The sequence below is a fragment of the Narcine bancroftii genome, chromosome 14, assembly GCF_036971445.1.
Source record: "Narcine bancroftii isolate sNarBan1 chromosome 14, sNarBan1.hap1, whole genome shotgun sequence".
In the NCBI taxonomy this organism is placed as follows: domain Eukaryota; kingdom Metazoa; phylum Chordata; class Chondrichthyes; order Torpediniformes; family Narcinidae; genus Narcine; species Narcine bancroftii.
Window position 1 is genome coordinate 29311460 of NC_091482.1, and position 26634 is coordinate 29338093.

The 26634-nt window shown below is 41.6% G+C and overlaps 1 protein-coding gene and 1 long non-coding RNA gene across 2 annotated transcripts in view; both read left to right on the plus strand.

The window, feature by feature from the left end:
* Positions 1-26634, plus strand: part of tmem132e (transmembrane protein 132E) — a 670647-nt gene that overhangs the window by 95692 nt on the left and 548321 nt on the right. The window lies entirely within an intron of this gene.
* Positions 12443-19336, plus strand: LOC138749543 (uncharacterized). Its single transcript, XR_011348737.1, has 3 exons — positions 12443-12526; positions 15512-15557; positions 18943-19336. It is a non-coding gene; the product is annotated as an uncharacterized lncRNA (long non-coding RNA).

Here is a 26634-nt window from a genome sequence, read left to right on the forward strand (position 1 = left end):
CTACTAGTCCATGCCATAACAAATCCCCACCCTCCTAGTCCCACTGACCAGCACCCGGTCCATACCCCTCAAGTCCTCTCCTATCCATGTAACTATCTAATCTTTCCTTAAATGTAACTAATGATCCCGCCTCGACCACGTCTGTCGGAAGCTCATTCCACATTCCCATCACCCTTTGCGTAAAGAATTTCTCCTCATGTTCCCCTTATAATTTTCCCCCTTCAATCTTAAACCATGCCCTCTAGTTTGAATCTCCCCCACTCTTAATGGAAAAAGCCTATCCACGTTTACTCTGTCTGTCGCTTTTAAAATCTTAAACACCTCTATCAAGTCCCCTCTCAATCTTCTACGCTCCAGAGAAAAAAGCCCCAGTCTGCACAACCTTTCCCTGTAACTCAAACCTTGAAATCCTGTCAACATTCTCGTGAACCTTCTCTGCACTCTCTCTATTTTGTTTATATCTTTCCTATAATTTGGTGACCGAAACTGTACACAGTACTCCAAATTTGGCCTCACCAATGCCTTGTACAATTTTATCATAACCTCCCTACTCTTGAATTCAATACTTCGATTTATGAAGGCCAACATTCCAAATGCCTTCTTCACCACACCATCTACCTGAGTATCAGCCTTGAGGGTACTATTTACCTCAACTCCTAAATCCCTTTGTTGCTCTGCACATCTCAATAGCCTACGATTTAATGCATATGACCTATTTAGATTTGCCTTTCCAAAATGTAACATCTCACACTTATCTGCATTAAATTCCATCAGCCATTTCTCAGCCCACACCTCCAGCCTTCCTAAATCACCTTTTAATCTACGGAAATCTTCCTCACTGTCCACAACACCACCAATCTTTGTATCATCCACAAACTTGCTTATCCAATTCTCCACCCCTACTTCCAGATCGTTAATATATATAACAAACAATAGTGGACCGAGGACTGATCCCTGAGGAACTCCACTAGTCACTGGCCTCTGTAATGGAGGATTAAAACCATGTACTCAGATGCTTTTTGCTTATGTGGAACTGACGACACTGGGTCCACACGCAGGTCACCTTACTTTCAGAACTAGCAGATGTAATTAAACTCAGCCATGGGGACTTATCTGAAGATGCACTTTGAAATGGAATTCCACCGTGAGGCCCAGGGAAAGCAGTTGTCAAATACGACACTCTGAAATTGACGTATTGGTCACAACCTGTCTTGCTCAAGAAGTTTTAATGAGTCCTTGTATCTACGAGATAAACCAGGATATCATAGCATCCTGCTCCATAATAATTAATCTTCTAAATTGTAGAATAGTATGCTCAGCTTTGATTTTGACTGACAAATGTTAGAGGGAGTGGGTGCATGATTAATTGTTTTTGGGGTATAAAAGTCTGTGGTCCTGCTGCTGAAGTTTAGACTCTCCGAGGGGTGGGAACACCCCTTGTCAAGAAGGAAGAACAGCCAGAGTCCGAGCAACGTCCCGGTCGGGGGAGGTGGAGAAGCTGCTACCAGTGCCCTGACAACCTACTACAAGTGTGCAGTTGTTGCCTTGCTTCGGCAGTTGGGACCAGTCCAAGCGTTGATAAGTATAGTTGGGAAGGGCTTGCATATTGTAGTGTGAAATCAGCTTTTGAATTAGTAATAAACATTTGTATAAACTGAACTGCTCTCGGTGTGTGTGTCTATTTTCTTTCGGTAGCTCAAACACTGTGACCAATCTAAAATGAACAAAATGAGAGGTATAAGTTTACCCAAGACAGCCTCCAATTGGACAAACAATTTTCTACCACTACTCTCTGACACTTCCCATCCAACCATTGCTGAATCTATTTCACTACCTCCTCATTTATACCTAATGCCTCCACCTTTTTTCCTAACCTCCTGTGGGGAACTTTGTCAAAAGCTTTACTAAAGTCTAAATAGACAACATCCACAGCTTTCCCTTCATCAACCTTTTATGTAACCCCCTCGAAAAACTCAATCAGGTTTGTCAAGCATGATCTACCCCTGACAAAACCATGCTGATTACTCCCTAGCAATCCCTGTACCTCCAAATAATTGTAAATATCATCCCACAGAACACTTTCCATCAACTTTCCCACCACAGACATCAGACTTTTTCCACTATTTCCAGGGCTACTTCCTTCAGCACTCTTGGATCCACACCATCCGGCCCTGGGGATTTATCTACCTTTAATCCCTGCAATTTAATTAATACAACCTCTCGACTTACAATTATTTCCTTTATATCCTCCTTCACATTAGGTCCCCTATCCTCAACAATTTTTGGTCCAAACGCCCCCTGCTACTCCTGCCGTTGTGGTCATTTACCTGATGGTACTTTTTATGCAGGCATTTCAGTTTGCTATGACCTGGAACTTGTTCCGAGCAAAGTCCCATCTCTCATTTTTTGAGCTACTCTGTCTAATATTGGTCCATCCTTCAAAGTGCCCATTTTGTGGTCGTTTATTTAGTTCTCTGCATGGAAGGTGAGAAGCTCTCAGATCTCTGAATCACTTCAGATGGCAGACATTGTGGTCATTGGATGCTGAGAACTGACTTGGTTTAAAATTTTCAAATCTTGTGCTGAAACGTTACATGCGTTACGTGTCATCAAAATGTCATATTACTTACCTGAGTTGGTCCAGGAATGCCAGAAGCGCCTTTTAAACTGCTGGTATTCTGGGAATTTTACTAGGTCCGTTGCCAGAAAACAGCCAGTGTTCCAGGAAAAAGGATTAAATGTCCCGGAATGAAAGGGTAGCTAAAAAGTGTAAATGAGAAGCAAAAGGGAGTCCCTTCAGAGCCACTATGGTCCATGGATTTGCCTCTAGCACTCCCACAGCCTCTGCAGCTGCAGATTGATCCTCTTTGATCCATCGACTTAACTGTTGATTTAATTCAATTGTGTATACCATTGTAATTGCTTTGTAGTTTTTTTTGTACAAAATAACTGTTCAACTGGAGCAAGCAAGAATCCCAATGCATATGTGCATCGTGCAATGTATATGACAATGAATTCATTGTTTAATGAGTTTATTGTTGGAGGCTTCCATTACTGTTGTAGAAAGAGTCATGGTTAGTCTGAAGTCCGTTGAGTTTGCTATGAGGGTGGATAACTTCCTTTAACCAAGAGACTGAGTGGTTGCTAGTTTACAGCCTTGTGGTTCAAAATGCCGTGATCCTGGCCCAATTGAAATCCTCTGGTCAATATATGTACATCAATCCTTCTCTGAGTCTCTATACTAGATTGCTATCACTTAGAGCTTCTGCAAATTATTAATTCCTTTCAATAACACTGGCCTCTGTTACCTAATATTCTTATTCCACATGGTATTCACCTCTGAGAGAGTGCCACGGCGTGTCACCCAAACATCTGTTTATCATCATCCCTCTTTTTTAATCTTGATTTCTCTATTCAACTGCATCTCTTCCTCTGCATTATATCCTCTTTGTTTGATGGAGATGGGTTTTGTCTTTTTCGGTGGCACTCTGGTTTCCTGATTCTCTCTCTCCCCCTCTCACCCCCTCCTCTCCTTCCTTCTCTACTTTTCCCCCCTTCCCCCGATGCGCACTATTAATGACACTAAAGTGAGGAACAATAGGCTTTAGTACACATTAGATTTCAGCTAGCACAACATGTGCTCGAATGAATGGAAGGGGGCAGGGATGTCGACCTTTATGGCCAGGTCACAGGGGGAGGGGTTACATGGGATCAAGTCATCAGTGGATGGGTTAGGCACTTATGTACAGAGTAGCAGCAGTATATACATATCACTACATTCACCCCCTCTTTACAAAAAACCAAGACCCAGTCCTAGAGGTTCAGCTGGTCAGGTGGTTTCCTCTGCCTCTGTTACCTGCGCAGCTCCGCTTGGGGGTGTACTGATCGGCTCTGTTGCTGGATGGGTTCCTTGAGGTAGGGGTGGGGGACAAGGCTGTTGCTGGAGGAGGTGGGGTCTATATGCCTGTGGGGGTGGTTGTTGCCGTCGACTCGGCAGGACAAGGGTCCAAGGCATGCGGTGTGGGTGCCTGGGGAGGTGTTGATAGCCTGTACCAAGTCTCTGTAGGGACTGATGTGTGTGTATGTGGTGGTCGGGGCTGGGGCAAGGTAGGTGTCTCCAGCATGTGCCAGATTCCGAACAGGAACTGTATTCTCATGGGCATCAGACCATATGTGTATTGTGGTTTTGCATGCAGGAGCTGCACCTTTTCCACCAATGGTCTGTCTTATGGCCCCTCTCATGCTTCCTCAGCAGGATTGGTCCTGAAGGTGAGAGCCAGGACGGCAGAGAGGTTTACGTCGCCAACCTCCTGGGGAAGTAAAACATGCATTCATGAGGGATCATATTTGTAGCAGTGCATAGGAGAGATCGGATGGCATTGAGTGCCTCTGGCAGGACCCCTTGCCAGTGAGACACCGCCAGGCCTCTTGACTTAAGGGCCAGGAGGATTGTTTTCCAAATGGTGGCGTTTTCTTGCTCTACCTGGCCGTTTCCCCTGGAGTTGTAGCTTGTAGTCCTTCCAGTGGCTATGCCTCTGGCCAACACGTACTGCAGCAACTCGTCGCTCATGAACGAGGGCCAGGTAACCGAAGAGGGTGAATATGCTGCGGTGCCCTGATAACAGTGGCAGAGGTCATGTTGGGACAGGGGATGGCAAACGGGAATCTGGAGAATTCTCCCATGACGTTGAGGAAATTGATGTTTCTATTGGTTGAGGGCAGGGTTCCCTTGAAATTGCCACTCAGCTGTTCGAAAAGCCATGTGGCCTTGATGAGGTGTGCCTTGTCGGACCTGAAGAACTGCGTTTTACATTCCGTGGAGACCTGACAGTGTATGGTCAGGGACCTGATGAACTCCGGAGTGGCAGAGGTCATCGTGGAGGGACTGGAGGCGGTCGAGATGTGTGCTGGGGCACGTCCCCCAGGATAGAGCATCATCATATGTGGAGAGTTCAATTCTCCACCTCAGGATTTTATCATTTTTGATCTTACCCCACAGTTTTGTGTTAAACATGAAAGTGACTATAGGCATAATTCGCCACCCACTGGGCATAGTAAGAAAAGAACTCCAGGCACCGTTTCAGCACCTTGAGATTGTGTGGTATTGGGAGCTCTGTAAATGAATGCATGCGGTCGAGGGCAATGACACCATGTGCCATGACACATCCAAGGAGGGCAAGGCGAGTGGCACTAAACACACACTTCTCCTTGTTTAAGTCAGATTCAGAGACTTGGCTGTGCTGAGAAATTTTGCTAGGTTTGTGTCATGGTCCTGTTCGTCATGGCCACAGATGGTGACATTGTCAAGGTAGGGGAACATCGCTGTCAGTTTATACCTGTCTACCATCCGATCCATCTTCCTTTGGAACACTGAGATTCCATTGGTGATACCAATGGGGACCTTGAGGAAGGGTAAAGCCTGCCATCTGCTTCGAAGGCAGTGTATTTGCAGTCCCCCATGCGAATGGGGAGTTGGTGGTATACCGATTCCAGGTCATTTGTGGAGTACACTTTGTACTGGGCTATGTTATTGACCATATCAGCTATCCAGGGGAGGGGGTAAGCGGGGAGGGGTTAAGCATCTAGCTGGGTGACGTGGTTGACCGTCTGGCTGTAATCCATTACCATGGGTGGTTTTCTTCTGTCCCTGACCACCACAACTTGAGCCCGCCACGGTCTCGAACTGGGAGTTATGATCCCTTCCGTCAGTGATCTCTGCACCTTGGACTTTATAAATGCCTGATCCTCGGCGCTATAGAGCCTGGTTTTAGTCGCGATGGGCCAGCAGTCCATGGTCAGGTTCTCGAATACTGACGGAGGGGATATGAGGAGGGTGGAGAAGCTGCAGGCGGGGTCCAGCTATCGGGGGGAAGGGGGTTGCAAGGTGAGGTTGTGTACAGTTATGGTGGTTGCAGTCTTCCGAATGCCATCATTACACTTTTAACCTGCTCTGGAAGTTTAGGCCCAGTTGTATCACTTCACAGTGCTGTGGCATCACAAGTAAATGAAAGTTATTATAGCCCTCACCCCCCCCCCCACCGTAAATGATGCTACAGAGTACCCCCGGATCTCCGCGGATTGGTCCTTTACGACCATAGAGGTGGTGCCACTTGTGGATCTGACAGAGAGTGAGTTTCTGGGCAGTGTCCAGGTTGATAAAGCTCCCTGTGCTCCCACTGTTGAAAATGCAATTTGTCCTTTTTCCATTTGCCTCGATCTCCATCATTGAGTGAGCGATCAGATGAGGTCTGCACTGGTTTAGGGTCACGGAAGCCAGGATTGGGTTGCTGTAGGAGAGGAGGCCCAACTGTTAAGATGGTGGCCTCCATGTTGAACACGTTGTCGCATTGGAGGAAGAAGGAGGAAGTGACGTTGACCGGGCAGCAGAAAGTGGAGATGACATCTCCCAGGAAAGCGGAGAAGACGCTGTGTAAAATGGTGACTCCCGGGTCACGCATGCGGTCGAGCCGTTCAGGACCGGACATGACGTCAATGACGTGCTGCCCGCTGCAACTTCAAGGAAGTTTGTGAAGCAGCCGATTCACTGCTCGTACCATTCGGCAGCTCCAGGTGTCTGTGGATCGATTTCGAGGCGGTCGGGTCTCAGCTTGTCTATCCCATGTGAAAAACTAATGTGTATTAAATTGATATACACTTTCAATGACTCTAAAGACGGAGTTAGGAACGATAGGCTTTAATCACATTAGATTTCAGCTGGCCCAATTCCATGTGCTCGGATGAATGGAAGGAGCAGGGAGGTCGACCTTTATGGCCAGATCACAGGAAGAGGGGTTACATGGGGTTGAGTCATCAGTGGGCGGGCAAGCCACTTTTATGTACAGAGCAGCAGCAGTATATGCATACACACCCCCTCTCCTTTGCAATTTCTCCCATTCTCTCTGCCTTCAACTTGCCACCTCTACACTTTCCTCTCTGACAAGCTGCAACAATATAGTGTTCTCCCTTTTCCACTTCCTGCAGCTTCTCCCTCTCTTCAGCAACTTCATGTAATGTGCAAACATTCTATAAAGATCCAGTTGTTCGATTGTGTTGGTCGCTGAAAACCAAATATACACATTATTATTTTCAACGTTATCTCTTGCAGTTGCTGTTATTTTACTGCAATGCAGTAGCACTCTCAGCAACATAGAAGTGTTTTTATAGTATGGGAGATTGGAAGAAAAATGTTCACAGGAGAGAGACATTTTTCTTTCCAATGAGGTGCCACCAAGATTTCTAGGCTATATCCAACTGGCATTGAATTGCCAAGGAGATATTTACACAGAAAAAAAACCCCAATGTCTATGAATGCCAGAAGTTTATGAATCTGTGTGCTTTCACTGCCTGATCCTGTGGGTGGTTGCTTCTCTCCTTTCTTCAGTTTAGCAACATGCATGAATTCCCTCACATTTTAGAGAGTAGCTGCAGCCTATAATATTCCTGAGGATCACCATGAACTTGACCCTCATGAGCAAAACAGTTGAGAGTAAAAGAAAAGGCTGTATTTGAGGATATAGAAAGTCACATATTTCAGTGAGGGCAGATACTTTTTTGGTATTTGGCCTTTAAAATTGCTCACAGATCTAGAGCAGAGTAATTAAACCTGGTGTTCTGCGAATAAAGCATATTTTTGTTAGGTTATTCAGATTCAAAATAATGCTGAAGAATGTTGCGTGTTACTTAATTATTGACATTGCAAATTATGTGCAAGGACAAATGAGTATCATGCCTAAAAGCAGGAGTTGAATTCTTTGAAGCTGTGATATTCTCAAAAACTAGATTGCCAGGTTTCAGTTGCACTGCACTATTTTTTTTGTATGAAGAAACCTATGAATCCCTGTTTCTATCTCTTTGTAGTTCCACCCCCCCCCCACCCCCATCTTGGCATAATGTAGCTAATTCCCCTGTATCTTTCTGTATCTTCGTCTCATGTTATTCCTTTGTTTCTTTCTCCTTACATCTGTTTCTGTTTACCTAATTATCTTTGCATTTCTGCTTTTGATTGTCCATGGCTATTTTTCTGCTTAAATCAGCCCATGTTTCTGTCTCACTATTACCTCCTGTTTTTGTTCTTCTCTCACGTAACCATGTGAGAGGTCGAGAGTTTGATATTTCTTGAATATAGTCCAATATACCTGAATATATGATTTAAGCTAACATTTGCTACACTAGGTGGCAGTTTATTTTCATAAATTCATATTTCTTTATCAATGATGTACCATCATGAAATATTTGCTTGGATTTTCCTAAAAAATACTGGCTGTTCCATTACCTATTACCTCTGTAACCATCAGGATGGTGAAGATTGCACATATATGTGCTAATGATAAAGTCCCCTTACTTCACGACTGATGTTTCATGATTAACTTAATGTGCTTTGAGACAGAGTACTAGTTTGTAGCAGTTTTCTGTAACTAGAGTGGGAAACCTGCCTATTGAATCTGACCATGGTTGGACCATGATGTGGGTTCAATGACTTCACTAATCTTAGTGGCAACCAATGTGAGGGATGAGGTAAATTTCAGATATTTTACATATTGTTGAATTTACATACATAAATATGTTTTATTAGAACTATAGAATGTTACAGCACAGAAAACAGGCCATTCTCATCTGTGCCAACCATTAATCTGCTAGTCCCACTGATTTGCTCCTACTCCATAACCCTCCAGACCTCTCCCATCCATGTATCCATCTAATCTATTCTTAAAACTCAAGATCAAGCCCACATTCACCACATAAGATGGCAGCCCAGTCCATACTTCCATCACTCTCTGAGTGAAGAACTTCCCCCTAATGTTTCCCGTAAATCTTTCTCCTTTCATCTTAAAACTATGACTTCTCTCATTTATCTCCCCAATGTAAGGGGAAAAAACAAACTCGCATCCATTCTGTCAATACCTCTCATAATCTTGTAAACCTCAATCAAATCTCCCCTTATTCTTCTTCTCTCCAAGGAATAAAGTCCTAACCTGTTTAATCTTCCCCTGTATCTCAACTCCTGAAGACCCGGCAACATCCTGTGAAATCTCTGCACTCTTTCAATCATATTGAAAATTTTCCTCGAGTTAGGCGACCAGAACTGCCCAATGTTTGATCTCCCCAATGTCTTAAATAACTTCAACATAACATCCCAACTCCTGTATTCAATACTTTGATTTATAAAGGCTAAGATGCCAAAAGGTTTCTTTACAATCCTGTCCACCTGCGACGCCACTTTCAGGGAACAATGTATCTGTATTCCCAGATCTCTTTGCTCCTCTGCTCTCCTCAGTGCCCTCCCATTTACTGTGTATCTCCTACCTTGGTTTTGCCTTCCAAAACGCATCTCCTCACACTTGTCTGTATTAAACTCCATCTGCCATTTTTTTGGCCCATTCTCCCAGTTAGTCCAGATCCCTGTGCAAGCTTTGAAAATCTTCCTTGTTGTCCACACACCTCCTATCTTTGAGTCATCAGCAAACTTGCTGATTTATTTTTACCACATTATCATCCAGATCATTGATATAGACAATAAACAACAATGTTCCCAACATGGATCCCTGAGGCACACCACTAGTCTTCCAGTCTGAAAAGCAACCATCCACTATCACTCTCAGCTATGTCCCACAAAACTCTGTTTTAGGATGTATGCTAAATGAACGTTAATATATTAAATTAAAACTCTGCCTCTTGCTCAATCCATATATCCCTCATTCCCTACATATTCATGTGTGTATCATGAAGCTTCTTAAATGCTGCAATTATATCTGCTTCTGCCACTACTCCTGCCAGTCTATTCCAGGTACTCACCACCTATTCTGTATATATAAAAAAAACTTTCCCCTTGCATTTTCTCTAAGCTTTCCGCTTCTCACTTTAAACACACCTCCTCTATTAAACAACATTTTTAACCTGCATCAAATATTCTGACTGTGTCTGCTATATATGTAACATAATTTTAAATTTTTATGGGCCTGACTTTTTAATTTTTTTTAACTCTCGAATTTTTTTTCACCTTTATGTATTTAATGTAAATAACCTGGCAGAGTGGTTTAATTGGTTTAGGATGTTTTTGAATGTTTGTGAACGTAGAAATATTCATATTGTTTGACATTTGGTATAGCCTGAATAAAGGGCTTAATCAGCTATCAAAGCATTATTGTGTGCTGAGATTTATTTTAGGCTCTCTCATGTGATTTGGTGCCCATTTGGACTTATATTCACTGATCAAAATATTGCTTGAAGATCTTAAGGTCTGGTAAATGCAGGTACATTGTTGATCCCAGGATATTCTAGACCAATAAAAGTTATTTGATAATCCATTGCTAGATATTTGTTAACAAACTCAAGGTGAAGTCTTTCATAAATTGCCAAAATCACTTGCATACAATAGTCAGAATGGTTTTTTTAAATATTACTTTTGTAAATATGTTCCTTTTTCAGCTGTCAGTTTTTTTTCCTTCCATATTACAATCTCTAATTTTGTTCTTATTTTACCTCCTCCAAGTTCACATCCATCCCATTTGATTACTTTTCCTCTGTTCAGGCAGTTTATTTCATATGCTCATTAATCTGTCCACAAAATACACATCTAGGTACACTTAAATTGCAAATCAGTTTAAAAATTCTTACTTGTGATATTAAAATATTATGTAAATAAGATGGGTTTTGCCATTAATCTCATTAAATTGGGCCATTAAATTAAGCAGATGGAAAATATTATTGTTAATTTTGAAAAAAATGATTACATTCCCATGTTAAGGTTATTGAATAGTTGGGCACAATGCTATTGATTATTAAAATTAATGGCTAAAGGTATAAAATAAAGCAGGATTAAAAAATGTTTTAAGAGATGATGGATCATATTTAGAGTTTTAGTTCAAAGTTCAGATTTTGTGTGTGAAAGTCAGCCCGTGCTGTAATAAAACAAACAGCAGAAAACAGTTGTACCAATTAAGTGTATAACAGTTTCTTTAATTAGCCTTGGTAATGCTAGTGGGAGAAGGGGTACAAAGAAAGAATTCAGTAACTTGTTCTCTCCACTGAGTCCTATCTCAAAGCATCAGAGAGTTCATTGTACCTTCCTACACCTTTGAGACCTGGATAAGTTTCACACATCTGGCAATTTTGTGTTAACAATAACATGTTCCCCTGAGGTGATGAAAAAGTCTGTGAAATTTCAGGGTGTCCTTTAGATGTATTGTCATTCTTGTCGTATTATTTGCTATCTTACTACAGCACAGGGAAGGTCATGTTTAGAAGGCAATTATATTCCCACCATCATAAAGGCAGCTACTGTATTTTCTCACCTAATTTATTAGCCCTTTGTTAAGCATATTCGTTAAATTTATTCTTTCACATGTGCAAGTGTATACATCACAAACAACCCTGAGATTTTTTTTCCTGCAAGGCAGAATTTCTATTTATTGATCATGCAAAAAGAACTACTCAAGAAAAAAGATACATACTCAAAAGAGAGAAATGTGCAATACAATGTGCAAAAAGGCTCCTTAAATTTGAGTTTGTTGATGTTGGAGAGGTAGTGATCGTTCTAGAACGAGTATGAGTCTTTTGGCACCTACACTTCTTTCCTGACGGCAGCAACGAGAATAGAGCATGTACTGGATTGTATGGATTATTGATGATTGCTGCTACTCTTCAGTGCCAGCATTCCATGTAGATTTTCTTGATGATGGGGAATGTTTTGCCTGTGATGTAGTGGGCTGTGCCTACTACCTTGTGCAGTGCTTTCCTCTCAGAGAATTTAGTGGCCTTATATCAGGTCATGATGCAGTCAGTCAGTACACTTTCCACCACACATCTATAGAGATTTGTCAAGGTTTCTAATGTTATACCAAACTGTGCTTTCTTCATGATTACATCAGTGATTTGGCTCCAGGAAAGTTCCTCCAAAATGATGACTCTGAGGAATTTAAATTTACTCATCCTCTCCACTTCTGATTGCCCAATGCTTACTCAATCATACACTTCCCCTTTTGAAGTTCACAACCTTGTTTTTGATGACATTAAGTGCAAGGTTTTTGGTAGTACACCATTCAGCCAAATTTTCAATCTCTCTCCTCTATGCTGACTCATCACCCACTTTATACTGTGGTATCATCATTGGTGTAAAGTGAATAGAGCAAAGGGGCTAACGATGCAACCCTGTGGTTCTCGGTACTGATGGAAATTTGAGAAGGAGATGGAGATCCTGGATCCAATTACACAGTGTAGTATTGAAGGCCAAGTCTTGGAGTTTGCTGATCAGTTTTGAGGGGCTGATGGTATAGAATGCTGAACTGTAGTATAGAGCATCCTGTTGTATGCGTCTTTGCTAGCCTGGTGTTCCAGCACTTTGTGTTGAGCCAATGAGAAGGCATCAATGTAAACCTGTTGCTACGGGTGCATGTTGCCACAGAGACAGGACCTCTTGTGTTTCAAAACACTTCATCACTGTGGATGTGAATGCACTGGTCAGTAGTCATTTAGACAGGTTACTGCATTCTTCTTGGGCACTGGTATTATTGAGGTCTGTTTGAAACAGGTAGGTACCATACCCTGTCAGAGAAATAGTTGGGACTGGACCTATTTTGGATGACTGAATTTTTCAGATAATTGTTCATTTTTTAAAAACAGCCCAGTAGCAACAGCAAATCACTTATATCAATAAGCCCTTTCAAACTTCCGTATAAGTGGGGTTAACCGGGCAATTTGCACAGATAACCCCCCAGTTAAGCGGCAGTTAGAAAGGGTCAGACCCAGTCAACCCTGTCAGAATTCAACTGGGTCCCTGACCTACCTCAGAGGTAGTCAAGGAATCCAGTTAAACTTATCTAGGTCACGTCCACAGGTGATTTGAAAACACAAACTGTTTTGGGCTCAAACATCGAGAACTAGGACACGAAGCCATAACATCCCCTACTGGAATGAGCCCACGGGGAGACAGGAGCCTGCCAACTCGCCAGTGACTGTTCCACCAGTCAGGGAAACCCCAACATGGCCAACCTGCTTATTTCGGCGATGTCAGTGCGTGCATCACCGAGCAGCCCCAGGATCCGAACATCCGACAGTACTTCTGGTGAGTACGTGATGTGTCATTGGAGGGACAAGATCCCCCTTAAATCGCTGGGTTGGCAATTTAAAAGGTGTTTCTAGCACTTTTCCCCCCAGTAATCGCACCTGGGTCTCAGGAGGGCTACCTAGCCGCTGCTGTTTACAAGAGGCTAATATTTCAACAACAACAAACAACAAGGGAAGGCTTTTTAAATCATTAAAATAATGTTTAATTCTCACAAAAAAAATGCTGGCTGCCGCCAATTCTTAACACATCCTCACCGTTGCTGCCGATCCCGGAGGAGGTTTCCCTGACTGGTGGAACAGTCACTGGCGAGTTGGCAGGCTCCTGTCTCCCCGTGGGCTCATTCCAGTAGGGGATGTTATGGCTTCGTGTCCTAGTTCTCGATGTTTGAGCCCAACACAGTCTCTGTCTTTGCCTGTGCATAGTCCCCCTCCCACCCACTGCCATCGATCACTGACACCACCACACTGAGGTCCCAATCCTCACGGGGGGGGGGGGGGGGCACTCTCCTTGATGATGCTGGTACAATGGATTCTTCTGACTGATTGTGGCTGGGAGATGGTGGCATGCAGTTTGAAAGGGATAGTTGGAAAGAAAATTCAATAGTGGCAGGTAAAGAAGAAATGGAAAGAGAGAGGGGAGGGAGTTTCCTGAAATGAGGACAACCGTCATTCTAATTTCATGACAGGTGAAAAAAAATTTTTGCCCCTGTGAGTTCAGTTTGGCTCCAAAAAAAATTTGGATAACCGAGGATTTCTGATTGTTTCGGATATCCTCATTTATCCAAAATTTTTTCGGAGGTGAACAGAACGTCACTTCTGGATCCAAATTTTTTCCCGATAAATGAGGATTTTGGATAATCCAATTTTGGATAATTGGATTTGTACTATAATTGAAAATAACACAGTCAGTGGATTTTCATTGAAGTTAATAACCCTTGAAGCCTTGCTCCAGGGCTGACAAGCTGAAGGACTCAGGGAGGGGGAGGGGGTGGGGGTGGGGGTGGCAATGCTGTGAATTGCAACAAGATAGGGTACTATGGCTTCTATGTGAGTCCATTGATGCTTTGGAGTGACAACTGTGGCGACATCTGTAACACAGCAAGACACAGAATTATGGCAAGTCCACTTAAGTCTGTGACTCTTCCATCTAAATGGTTGAATGCTCCGAAGTTTTTTTGGTCAACTGCATTATGCTTCAAAATTTTAACAAATTTTTCTGACCTTGTATTTAAACATTAGGAAATGTATAACATAGTACAGATAACATTGATATCTTATGCTAATCTTGAAGTTATTTATAAAATGCTATATGCTGATATTTACTAGGTTAGCAATTGACTAATATATTTAGGTTTGTGTTTGTATTTTTCTGGCAGAGAATTTCTAATCTTGGTTTTATTTTTGTCATAAGTTATCATACACTTGTCTGATACCCAATCATAGAAGTATTTTTACAATAAATAATTGCAGTATGTGCAACAATGTAGAGTTATAGAACAATGTTGAATACAAGTCAACACTGCTGTCATAGATGAGGAATGTTGTTCATTCTGGAAATGCTCAAAGAAGCAAAGAAAAGCTATTTCATGGGATTTTAATTTATGAAGAGAATGAATATGAAAAGACTTCATCAGTTAGGCAGTCTATAACAAGATTTTATTAATTTTAAATTTTCTTGGGAAGTCAAGTGATAACTTCAGGGAAATGATTGTCATCACATGCTGACCCATAGCATTAATTGTCGCTGGTGCATTGAATCTTTAAGTGTCAAATAATTAAATATTTAAAGAAAATATAGGGAAAAAATGGTTTCTTTCCATGTTGTAAGGAAATATGGAAATTGTTGGAGTTCCAAAAATACTCATTGCAGGAATATCAATGACATACCCCATCCAGTTGAATTGATTGAGTTTCATCAGAAGCTTAATGCTTACTATGTTGGCTTAGGAATGGACACTAACATTAATTCAACTACTGTATTTTGCTGATGAATTAGCTGAATGGCCAAAAAAAATGTTTCAGTTGGGTGATCTTGGTGATTGTGGAGTGGAGGGGCTTAAGGTTTGGCTTAAGATCTGGAGATCCAAATGAAAAGTCAAGGGGGTCAGAGCAATGTTCTGTTGAGAATTGTGAAGGGCTTTTTTTTCGATTGGAACTGTATTTTCAACATATCAAATTTTGTAGTACTGTCAATTTGATTTGACTAGCAAATCATTGTAATTGTTCAAGCAATCAATGTCATTCATCTATATAATGAATTAAAGCATCGTTAACATAAAAGCTCGCTGATCACAATCATCACATTTTGGAATGAAGCAAAAGTAGAGTTGCAACATTAGTACATTTTAATTCTGTATTTCAGAATACAAAAATAATATTTTTGGGGTGAAGGAATATTTTTTGAAATGTGCAGAGGAGAATTCTCTTGATCTGTATCTCTCTATTTCAGTGAAGTAGCTGCTTTGCACCTGCTGATGGAAAAGTAATTTGGCAATGTGAGTTTAATATACCTCAAGTAGATTTTTTGGATAACAATGGGAACAAAATTTGGTTTGATTTTGTAGAAATATTTGTTTAGAAATGGGAGACAAACCTAAAGAACCCAATGAATACTTTGGAACTGCTTTCACAACAAAAAGCATTTATGAAATGAATTTTACCTTCTTGGAGTTCAGGGTTGTTCTGGACATAACAGATTAAAACATATATTAAGAAATGAAAATTGACATTTATTGAATCAGTAAGTCCCTGGTTCAGGTGGAATGCATCCAAAGTTTCTGAAGATACAAATTTCAAATTACAGAGAATTGGAAACAATCTTTCAAACCTCTGTGAATAATGGTAGTAGTGATAGAAATGGAAGATTAATGGCATTGGACCATTGACTAAAGTAAGAGAGAGAAGGAAACAGGTTATTCATCCTGGCAGGAATAGTGTGAAATTAATGGAAACCATTATTGGGTTGTTGAATCAAAAGAAACATACATGCACCCATACTTACTGTGTTTACATGGGCTTCTTTTCATGCTCCAGTTTCTGACCACATCTCAAAAATGTGCTGTTTGTTCAAGTTTATCATCCATTTTCACCAGTACAAGGCGACAAAGCAGCATTTTGGGGTCCATGGTGCAGAGCAGTGCAAAACACACGTACAGACTTAACATACAAACAAATGTTACACATACACAGTATCCAATGCTGTACAGCAACTGTACTGCATTGTGACGAAGCCAGTCAGAACACTTGTGATAGAGCTCCTGCAGAAAGTTTACAGAATAGAGGCTGGTAGCCTTCTAAGGAACTGCAGTTACTTTTGTGCCTTCCAGATAAGTGGGGAGATGTTATGTGTCCAGATTAATTAATTGATTACCATAAATTAATCCTATTATGGATGGCTGGTAGGAGAATCTTGGGGGATATTAATAGGTAATAAAAAACTAACAAGGCAATGAGCCAAGTGGCAGCCTGTGACTTCAAGAAATATGAAATATTTCATCGTTCTCTTTCTCTTTCAGCTTGATGTACATGTTTGTTATAAATCTTTTAATTATCATTGTGTCTGTAATCACATATTCAAAGCTGCTTCCTTCTGGTAACCTCAGCCTGTTTCCCAATTTGTCCTTTAAGTAGTTTTCATTTGGTGGTATGTAAACATTGTACTGTGAGTTATACCATATTTGTACTTCTTTTGTTCAAAAGATAATAAATTATTTCCCAAAAAACAATTTTCTATTCTTTTGATCCCTTTTCTCTCCCATTCTCTAAACAAAACATTATCTATTATGAAAGGGATTAGTTGATTTTGCGTCAATAATAATTTTGGTAGTTGGTAATTTATTTTTTTCCTTTCTATGTGAATCTTCTTCCAAATGTTGAGCAGATGGTGCAGTACTGGTGAATTTCTGTGTTGCACCAGATTTTCATCCCACTTATAAAGTATATGTTCTGGTACCTTCTCCCCTATTTTATCTAGCTCTAACCTGGTCCAATCCAGTCATCAAACTGCAAGAGAAAGAGAATGATGAAATAAGCTGAAAACCAAACAAAAGTGGGAACAAGATCTAAACATAAAGATAATAAAATGAAAAATGGGAAAAGCTATGCTCTGGAACTATGAGAAATACAATAAACACGAGGTTACACATGATACAATATAATCGGTTGCACAGGCTATATATCACACCCCAAAAGTTAAATAAATGGGACCTAACTGTATCAGATAGATGTTTTCGCTGTAAGAAGGAAATGGGAACAACAGTACATGCAATTTGGGCATGTGAGAAAGTGGAAAAGTTTTGGGAAGATCTAAATCAGGTATTAAATAAAATCACAAAAAGCAACATACCAAAAAATCCAGATATCTTTCTTCTAAGTAATATAAGAAGTAAAGAATTAGGTCTCAAACTGGATTAAGCACATAAAAGATTTATTGTGATAGCCTTAGCTGTAGCAAAAAATGTATAATGTCAACTTGGAAATCAGAAGAGAGCCTGAGAATACAGTAATGGTACATGGAAATGAATAAATGTATTTAATAACATATAATTTAAAAAGCAAAGTCACATTATTCCAACAAATTTGGGAACAGTACATGAAACACAACAGAGAGGGCCTACCGCGGAGCTCCACCCCCTAAAATGACAATGAGAAGAAGACAAAATGAACTGGCCCAGTGTGTAAAAGCAGATGACACAATTTTCTTATTTTCTTGTTTATTTTCATTGTGTGATGACATTGTTTAGTGGGTTTATTGTATTGTATATGTTGAATGTTTAATGGGTTTGGAAGGGGGTGGGAAGGAGGGAGGGAGGGAAGGGAGGAAGAAAATTACACTGTATATTCAAGAGGGAAATGTTTGTGTGTATTTTGGTTAATATGGTTTATTGTGTGAAAAATAAAAAAATTATAAAAAAAATGAAATATTGAGAATGGCATGATTTAAGAGTAAAAGAATATAAAAAAGAGGGAATTGTTCCCCTGAAAGCAAATATAGCCTAATGGACTGAATAGCTTCCCGTGGTGCCACTATGACATAATGTAAGAATTGAGGACACTTAGCATGAATTTGTAAAGATCAGGTCTGACTTACTTAATTAAATATTTTGATGAGGTAACAGACATAGGTAAAAAAGTAATGCAGGTATTACTGCAGGTATATGTGGTATGTACGGAGATATGTTAAACATTTGACTAAGTTACAAACAGGCTATTATTTAAAATGGAAGACTTTGCAAACAAGTCATAATTGCCTGGCTGTATATGAATACAATATTTCTGTGTGATTGGAGGAAAATGTGAAGGAATCCTTTTCTGATTGGAAATTATTTTGCAGTAAGATCACTCCTAGGCCCATTGTCTGGCATAGACATGAAGAACAGATTTATAACGTTTACTCATGAATTAAAATATAAAACAAAATAAGAGATATAAAGAGAAAGCTTTAGGATAACACTGGCAGGTTGGTGGAGGTGGGTAAAGCATAGCAATTGGATTTCAAAGAGAATAGTGAATTACAAACCTTGAAAAGATTAATATGAATTAGGTTTAAAATTTGAATTTTGTTATTGATTCTTTATTTGCTGGTGGCATAATTTCTGACGAATTAATGTACTCCTTTTTAAAGGGAATTATACTGCTATATTCACAGGATGAGCACATGCATCACTTAACCAAAATGAAAAAGTTTGTAGAGTGGGGAAATTAGGACACAATTCATTGTGGCATAAGAGCAGAACCACCATGTTCAATTTGGAAATAAAAATAAATATTCTTTCTAAGAGCCAGTACACCCTTAATCCCTTCCGATGACTGTCATCTTGTTGCAATAGAGTCACACCTATTCCAATTAACCCCAAGAGTGATGTAATTTGAATTTTACAGTTCTGGTATGGTTACCTATGGCAGTCAAGTTGAGGAAGAAGTTCTATTCAAAAAATGAATATAGAAGTCCATAGCGACAGATCAGGCGGACATAGATTCTAACCCCAATTGCTGCAAAGCAGAATATAGCTGCAGTGGAGACGTGGGTTCCTCGCTTCAGCGACACTTTCCTTTATTTTTGTGATGAACTCTCACTGTTTTGTTAAAACTGATGTATGAAAACTTGATGTTGCATTAATTTCACTGTTGCCTATTACTCCATTAATTTATTAATTCACCGGTATGTGGTGCTCCACTAATTCATTGATTTGTTGTAATATCACCAATTCGATTAATTTTTGCATGATCGTTTGCATTGATTACCATGTTTCTCTTCTGCCTGATTTCATATCATTTTGTGCCAGTTGCTCTATTAAATTATTGATTAAGTGGTAGTTGTTACTTTTTAAAATGTATTAGTCAACTTAAATCTGCCTCCTTTAATCAGCTGCATCGCTCATTAGTAACCTTTAATTGTGATTCAGTAGTTGTGTATGCCCTTTCAGTTTGAATTGTTTGCGTTTTGCAGTGGATAGCATATACTGTATAGAAAAACAATGAGGGTGAGAACCCGCATGTTTGTCATTTTAACTTTTAAATTTAGACATACAGCATGGTAATAGGCCCTTCTGGCCCACGAGCCCATGCCCCACAAATGCACCAATTAACCTACAATCCTCATACTTTTTTTGAAGGGTCAGAGGAAACACACTCAGAGAGCATACAAACTCCCTACAGACAGTGCTGGATTCTAATCCGGGTTGCTGATGCATTAATAGTGTTGAGCTAAACTTGCTTAATGCATTAATTACTGACTTTATTGCAAATCTAGGCTTGGTATTTGTCATTTTAGGATATATTTTTATTCCATTATTTTTCAATCTTACAAACTGAATTTACAATTATCCATTTATGCCTAAAATAAGGATGCCTTGATGATTCTAATTTACTGGCTTTTACAATGTTTGCTCAGGGACTTATGACAGTCAGAGTTCCTGCGAATAAATAACACAAGGCCTTATTAGTGACTGATCCTCTATTTTGTCTGAACCTCTGCCCATCTCTATGTGTATTAATACTTCATGTTAAATGTTTATCCAGCCTTGGATATACTTGACAACTAAAAACTACAGCTCCCTTGAGTTAGAGAATTCTGAATATTCTCATCTCTGGGAGTAAAGGAGTTTTTGAGAATCATTTCCTTTTGATGTATTGCAGAGAACTTGGACCACATAGTCCTGGGATACCCACAATAGAGCATTTTTGGGCTAGTGTAATCTTAGTCTTGCATTGCCCAACCAGGAAACGGCTGGTAAGTAAAATATTAATTTAAGCCCTTGGTCCATACACTTCCAACATTCCCCTTCTCCCAGTTAAACTGCCTGCCCTTTCTTCCTTGTCCACTGTCTTTGCATTGCCCCTTCCAATACCATAAAATTTCTATTCCACTCAAAATATCTGCTTCAATCATCGTTCCTTCTTGTATTTTATTTCTCCCAATGTCATTGCCTATCCTCTAAGAAGTTGAAACATTATTCCTCAAATTGCACTACATTAGAACTGTGTGGGATGTCAAAGACAAATAGATCAGAGAAAGAATGGGTTGGAGAATTAAAGTGACACCCATCTGGAAGAACATGATCATTCCTGTGGACTGAATGCAGATGTTTCATAAATTGGTCATTCAGTCTGTATTTGGTTTCTCCAATCTGCCCTGTTTTTCACAGCTTTTGTTTGTTTTGTTCCCTGCCCCTCTCCACAGCCCTCAATAATCCATGAACTGCACACTATTAAAATCCTTTGTGCTTTCCCAAACTGCAGCCACCACACTTGATTGCTGTCAACCATGTTTCAGGTCAGAACAGTTAAAATTGAGCTGCTCATAGTAACCATACAGCGTGCCAGAAAATGTAGTAGAGCAGGTAGAAAACGAAAGTGAGATAATGGGAAGGGTTTAACCTCTTTTTCTTCTAAACTCCAAATAATATAGATCTCTTGATAGGATAATCCACTTATCACAGGAATTAGCCATGTGAATTGCCTTTCAATTGCCTCCAAAGCTAGTATATCCTCTTTTAAGAAGACCCAAACTGTGCCCAGTGTTCTAGATGGGGTTCACCAACATCCAACAGTAAAACCACCCAATGCTTAAACTCCAATCAACTTGCAATTAAGGGCAAATTTTATTGAATGGCTGACAATTTATTTTTAAGCATTTTCTTAAAATTATGAACAGTTGGATAAAGACCTGTCCAAATATTTGGTTTTACCATATGAAGTTATTGTCAGCTGACTAAGCAGTGGGGTCAGAGAATATAAATCTGTAGTTTCTGTTAAAGCACTGTGTTTTTGCATAATGTACCTTGAGTATTTCTTGTCTTTGATGATACAAACCAACGATGTGGCTTTATTGCTAAATACTGAAATAAATCATTCAGATTTCTACTTAGTAAGTAAATATGAGCAGAAAGAGGCACAGTACTACTCCTCAGCCATTTAGGTCTGGCAGAGGAAGGAGGGCACTAGAATCTTGCGACATTACATGATTTCAAGGAAATGTCTGTTCTAAACAATACAGATTGGTTGCACTTTAAAGGGCCAGGGCCTATACTTTTGATGCAGGTTACCTAAAGCTGCTGTATGGGGATTTATTAATAGCTTAGCAGAAGACAAAGAAATAGAGCTAGAAAGGCAGAATAAACATTGCTAAAAAAGAGAAAATGGATTTTTTTTTCTTGCTTAATGGTGTGTACTGCAAAAGGCAGACAAGTTGAGATAGTACTGATAGACAATGTAAAATATTATAGTTATTTTTGGAAACATAGTAGGACTGGACATTAATGGGCAACCTCCAATGCCAGGACTGGAAAATCTGATCTTCTCTCCTTCTTGCATGCATATACATTTTTTAAGATAAGGGTACTAAAACTAAGCAAAGTAATCCAGGTTTGTTCTCTCCAAGGCCCTGCATATGGAGGTAGGGATTGTAAGTGGGCCTCTTAAAGAATATCTGAGGATGACATGTGTGGTGCGTTCAAAAGAGGGAATCTGAGGAAAGCATCCAGTCTGGACGGAGTACCTGGCTGAGTATTAAAGATCTGTGCTGACCCACTTATCATGGTATTCACAAATATCTTCAATAATTCAAATGGGCATCAATCATACTGCTGCCCAAGAAGAGTGTACTAACCTGCCTTAATGATTATCGGCCAGTGTCACTGACATCAACAGTGATGAAGTGTTTTGAAAGGCTGGTAATGAACCATATCAGTCCTGTCTAAGCAGCGATATAGATGCATTCCTGTTCGCCTATCATAGAAACAGGTCTACGGCGGATGCCATCTCACTGGCTCGACACAAAGCCCCGGACGGAACATCAGGACAGCAAAGATGCATACATCAAGATGCTCTTTAATCAGCTACAGTTTGGGATTTAACACCGTCAATCCCTCAAAACTGATCATCAAACCCCACTGTGTACTTGGATCATGGATTTCCGCACCTCCAGACCACAATCAGTGAAGACTGGTAAGAACTTGACCTCCAAAATCTCCATCAGTACTGTAGCACCAGAGGGCTGTGTTCTTAGCTTCCTGCTCTACTCACTTTATACCTACAACTGTGTAGCTCAGTACATCAATAACACCATTTAAAAATTTTGCTAATGATACCACAGTAGTGGGCTATATAAAGGAAGTCAGCATACAGGATGGAGATTGAAAACTTGGCTGAATGGTGCACCAACAACAACTTTGCACACTGTCACCAAAACTAGGGAGCTGATTGTGACGTCAGGAAAGGAAAGCCAGAGGTATACAATCTAGTGATCGTTGTGGGGTCAGAGGTGGAAAGGATGAGCATATTCAGGTTCTTGGGAGTCACTATTTTGGAGGATCTTTCTTGGACCTAACACACCAATGGCATCATGAAGAAAGCATGTCAGTGTCTCTACTTCCTCAGGAGTTTGTGGAGGTTTGGTGTGACACCAGAAACCCTGGCAAATTTCTTCAGAGTGTGCTGACTGGCTGCTCTCCTAAATCCTTTCTTAAGCTCCTTCCTGGTTTTCATATTCTTCTCATGGCCCTTTCCTGTTTCTTGCTTCCTATATCTAATACAGGTTGTACCTCTTTAATCCGGTGATGTTGGGACCTGGCCATTGCTGGACCACAGAAAATGCCGGAAAACAGAAATTTACCCCCAAGGGAACTCTCTATGTAAACATATCAAATGTAGAACAAAGCTTAAAACAAGAAATAATACTGTGCGGCGGCATGGTTAGCACAATGTCTTTACAGTTCCAGCGGTCACGATTGTGGTTTGAATCCCGCGCTGTCTGTAAGGACTTTGTACTAATGACGGCAGATTCAACCTTTACAGCACCAGTGATCAGGACCTGCATTTGATTCCTGGATTGTCTGTAAGGAGTTTGTACTAACAGTGACAAATTCAAGCATGCCGAACCATGGGATTTGCAGAACTGGAGGGTGCTGGATAAGAGAGGCATGAGCTGTATAAGCTTCCTTTTTCCTGTTGACTATTTGCCTCACCTATTTTGTCAGCCACAGTTCCCTTTTCCTACCACCTTTACCTTGTCCCAATGGGAGAAACCTATCCTGAACCCTACACAATTGGTCCTGAAACTTCTTCCACATTACTTCTGTGCTTTCACCCTTGAACATTTATTTCCAATTCACTCTTACTAGTTCCGCCTCATCCCTTCGTAATTAGCGCTTCCACAATTAAGCACTTTCCCATTTCCATAGCTATGCTGAAGCTAAGGGATTGTGATCATTGCCACCAAAATGCTCCCCCACTGAGAGGTCCGCCACCTGACCAGGTTAATTATCCAGAACTAGTTCCAGTATGGCCTCTCCTCTTGTCCGCCAGTCAACATACTGCGTCAGGAATCCTTCTTGAACATACCTGATAAATTCAGCCCCCTCCATCCCTCTTGCAGTCAGGATTGCTGTCAATATTAGGAAAGTTGAAATCATGCATAACTACAACCCTGTATTTCCTGCATCATTCTAAAATCTGCCTGCTTATCTGCTCCTCGGTGTCCCAAGGGCTATTTGAGGACCTATCAATTACTCCCAGCACAGAGATTGTTCCCTTCCTATATCCAACATCTACCTACGCTGATTCAGTGGACACCCCTCTGCAGCGTCCTCCCTTTCTATAACCATGATACTATCCATGACAACTAATGCTACTTCCCTCCCCACCCCATCCTATACCTTTTAAAATACTAAACCCCAGTACCTGCATCAGCCAATCTTGTCCTTCCTCCAGCCAAGTTTCTAATGTCCACATTGTAGTCCACATACTGACCTATGCTCTAAATTCATCCCTTTTATTCTTAATACTCCTAGTGTTGTCCTCTGCTTGTCCTTCCTCACAAACTCAGAGCATATAGCATCATGCTTTGATCTTCTCCCTTTTTCTCCTCCACGTCTGGGACTCACTGTTGGGCAGGCATTTCCTGGTTGATACAGGTGCTGAGATAAGGGTGTTACCCCCCCTGCAGGGCTCACCACCCGCTGCAGCAAACAGGGCCCAACACTGAGGGCAGCCAACAGCTTCTGGATTCGAACTTTTGGGACCCACACCAACCCCCTTCATTTTATCACAGCCCCTTTACATGGATCTTTACCCTCGTGGCAATGGCGCAGCCATTCCTTGGGGCCGACTTCCTTTGGGCCCACTGCTTGCTGGTCAACCTCAAGGGACTGCACTTGGGACAGGCCAGAACGTTTCAGAATCTGGCTCTGGGAAAAGCCAAGCTACCTACTCTCGGACATTGAGTTTGTCCCCCTTCATGGCAGAGTTCCCCTCAATAATAGTGCCACAGTTCTCCACGGCCGAGCAAAAACATGGGGTAAGGCACCACATTACTGATCGAGGGTCCCCCGCTCCACGGCAGGACACACCGAGAAACTCAGCCTGGCAAAGGAGGAGTTCAAAATGATGGAGGAATTTGGGATTGTGCGGCGCTCTGACAGTCCCTGGGCCTCCCCTCCACATAGTCTCCAAATCAGCAGGGGGTTGGAGATCATGCAAGGACAACCGCCACCTGAACGAGGCCACCACGCCCGACAGTTACTCACTGCCCCACATGCAAGACTTTGCCACCAACCTGCACGAGGCACGGGTGTTCTCAAAGGTGGACCTCATCTGGGGGAACCAACAAATCTCAGTTCACACCCAGGATGTCCCCAAGACTGCACTCATAACCCCCTTTGGCTTGTTCAAATTCCTCCACATGCCCTTCAGTCTAAAGAATGCGGCACAAACTTTCTAGAGGTTGGTGGACGCAGTGGGCCGGGACCTCCCATTTGCACATCTATCCAGGTGATAACCTCATCGCCAGCCGCAGCCACATAGACCATGCCACCCACCTAAAACAGCTGTACACCCTGCTGAGTGAGTTTGGGCTGACCATCAACCCAGCTCAGTCTGGACATCATCAACTTCCTGGGGCACAGAATTAACAAGTATGGGGCCACACCCCTCCCTGAGAAAGTTGAGGTGGTCCGGCACTTTTCTAAGCCATGCATAGTTAAAGGACTGCAGGAATTTAGCAGTGGCACCCATCATATGCCCCCTCTTTGTGCTGATGACAAGTAAAGCAAAAGACATTTCAGTGAGCCAAAGACATGCTAGCCAATGCCTCCCTCCTGGTTCACCCCAATCCGAAGGCATCTACTGCTCTAGCATCTACCCCTCCAGCACAGCAGTAGGGGGTGTGCTGGAACAATTCATTGAGGGCCAGTGTCAACTCCTGGCTTTTTTCAGCAGGCACCTCCACCCCCGAGAACTGAATACCGCGCTTTCGACTGGGAGCTGTTAGCACTGAATCTGGCGGTAAGATATTTCCGTTACTTTTTGGAAGGCCAGCAATTCAGGGTGTCACTGACCACAATCCGCTAGCTTTCACTTTCCATAAGGTCTCGGACCTGTGATCAGCCTGACAGCAGAGGCACTTGCCCTAGGTGTCTGAACTTACCACATTCAAAATATCACAGGGAAAAACAGTTTGGTGGCAGACACTCTGTCATGCCTTGCAATCCAGTCAGTACACACCCTGTCCCAAGGGATCGATTACGTGGCCCTCACCAAAACAAGACTCAGATCCCCTCTTACAGGACAGCTGCCTCGGGTCTCAGGGTGGAAGATGTGCCGGTCAGCCCAGGTAACCTGACATTGCTGTGCAATATTTCTACTATAGCTCCCACCCCATTGTCCTGGTTGCATGGAGATGCCAGGTTTTTGAGGCTATCCACTACCTGGCGCACCCTGCCCTCCGCACTATGGTCAAAATGGTGGCCAACAGGTTTGTCTGCCATGGTCTTTGTAAACAGGTCAACCAATGGGCCAAGACCTGCATGAACTGACAGTGCTTCAAAGTGCAGGTTCACTCTAAAACGCCCACACAGACTTTTGAGCCAGCAGGGCGCAGGTTCAACCACGTGCATATTGACTTAATGGGGCCATTACCAGTTTCCTGTGGGGCAAGATACCTCCTGACCATGGTAGGCAACTCCACAAGGTGGCCAGAGGCGGTTCCACTTGCTGATAACACCACAGAAACATGTGCCAGGGCACTCAGTGACACTTGGGTTCCTGATTAGGGGTCCCAGAGCATCTCACCTC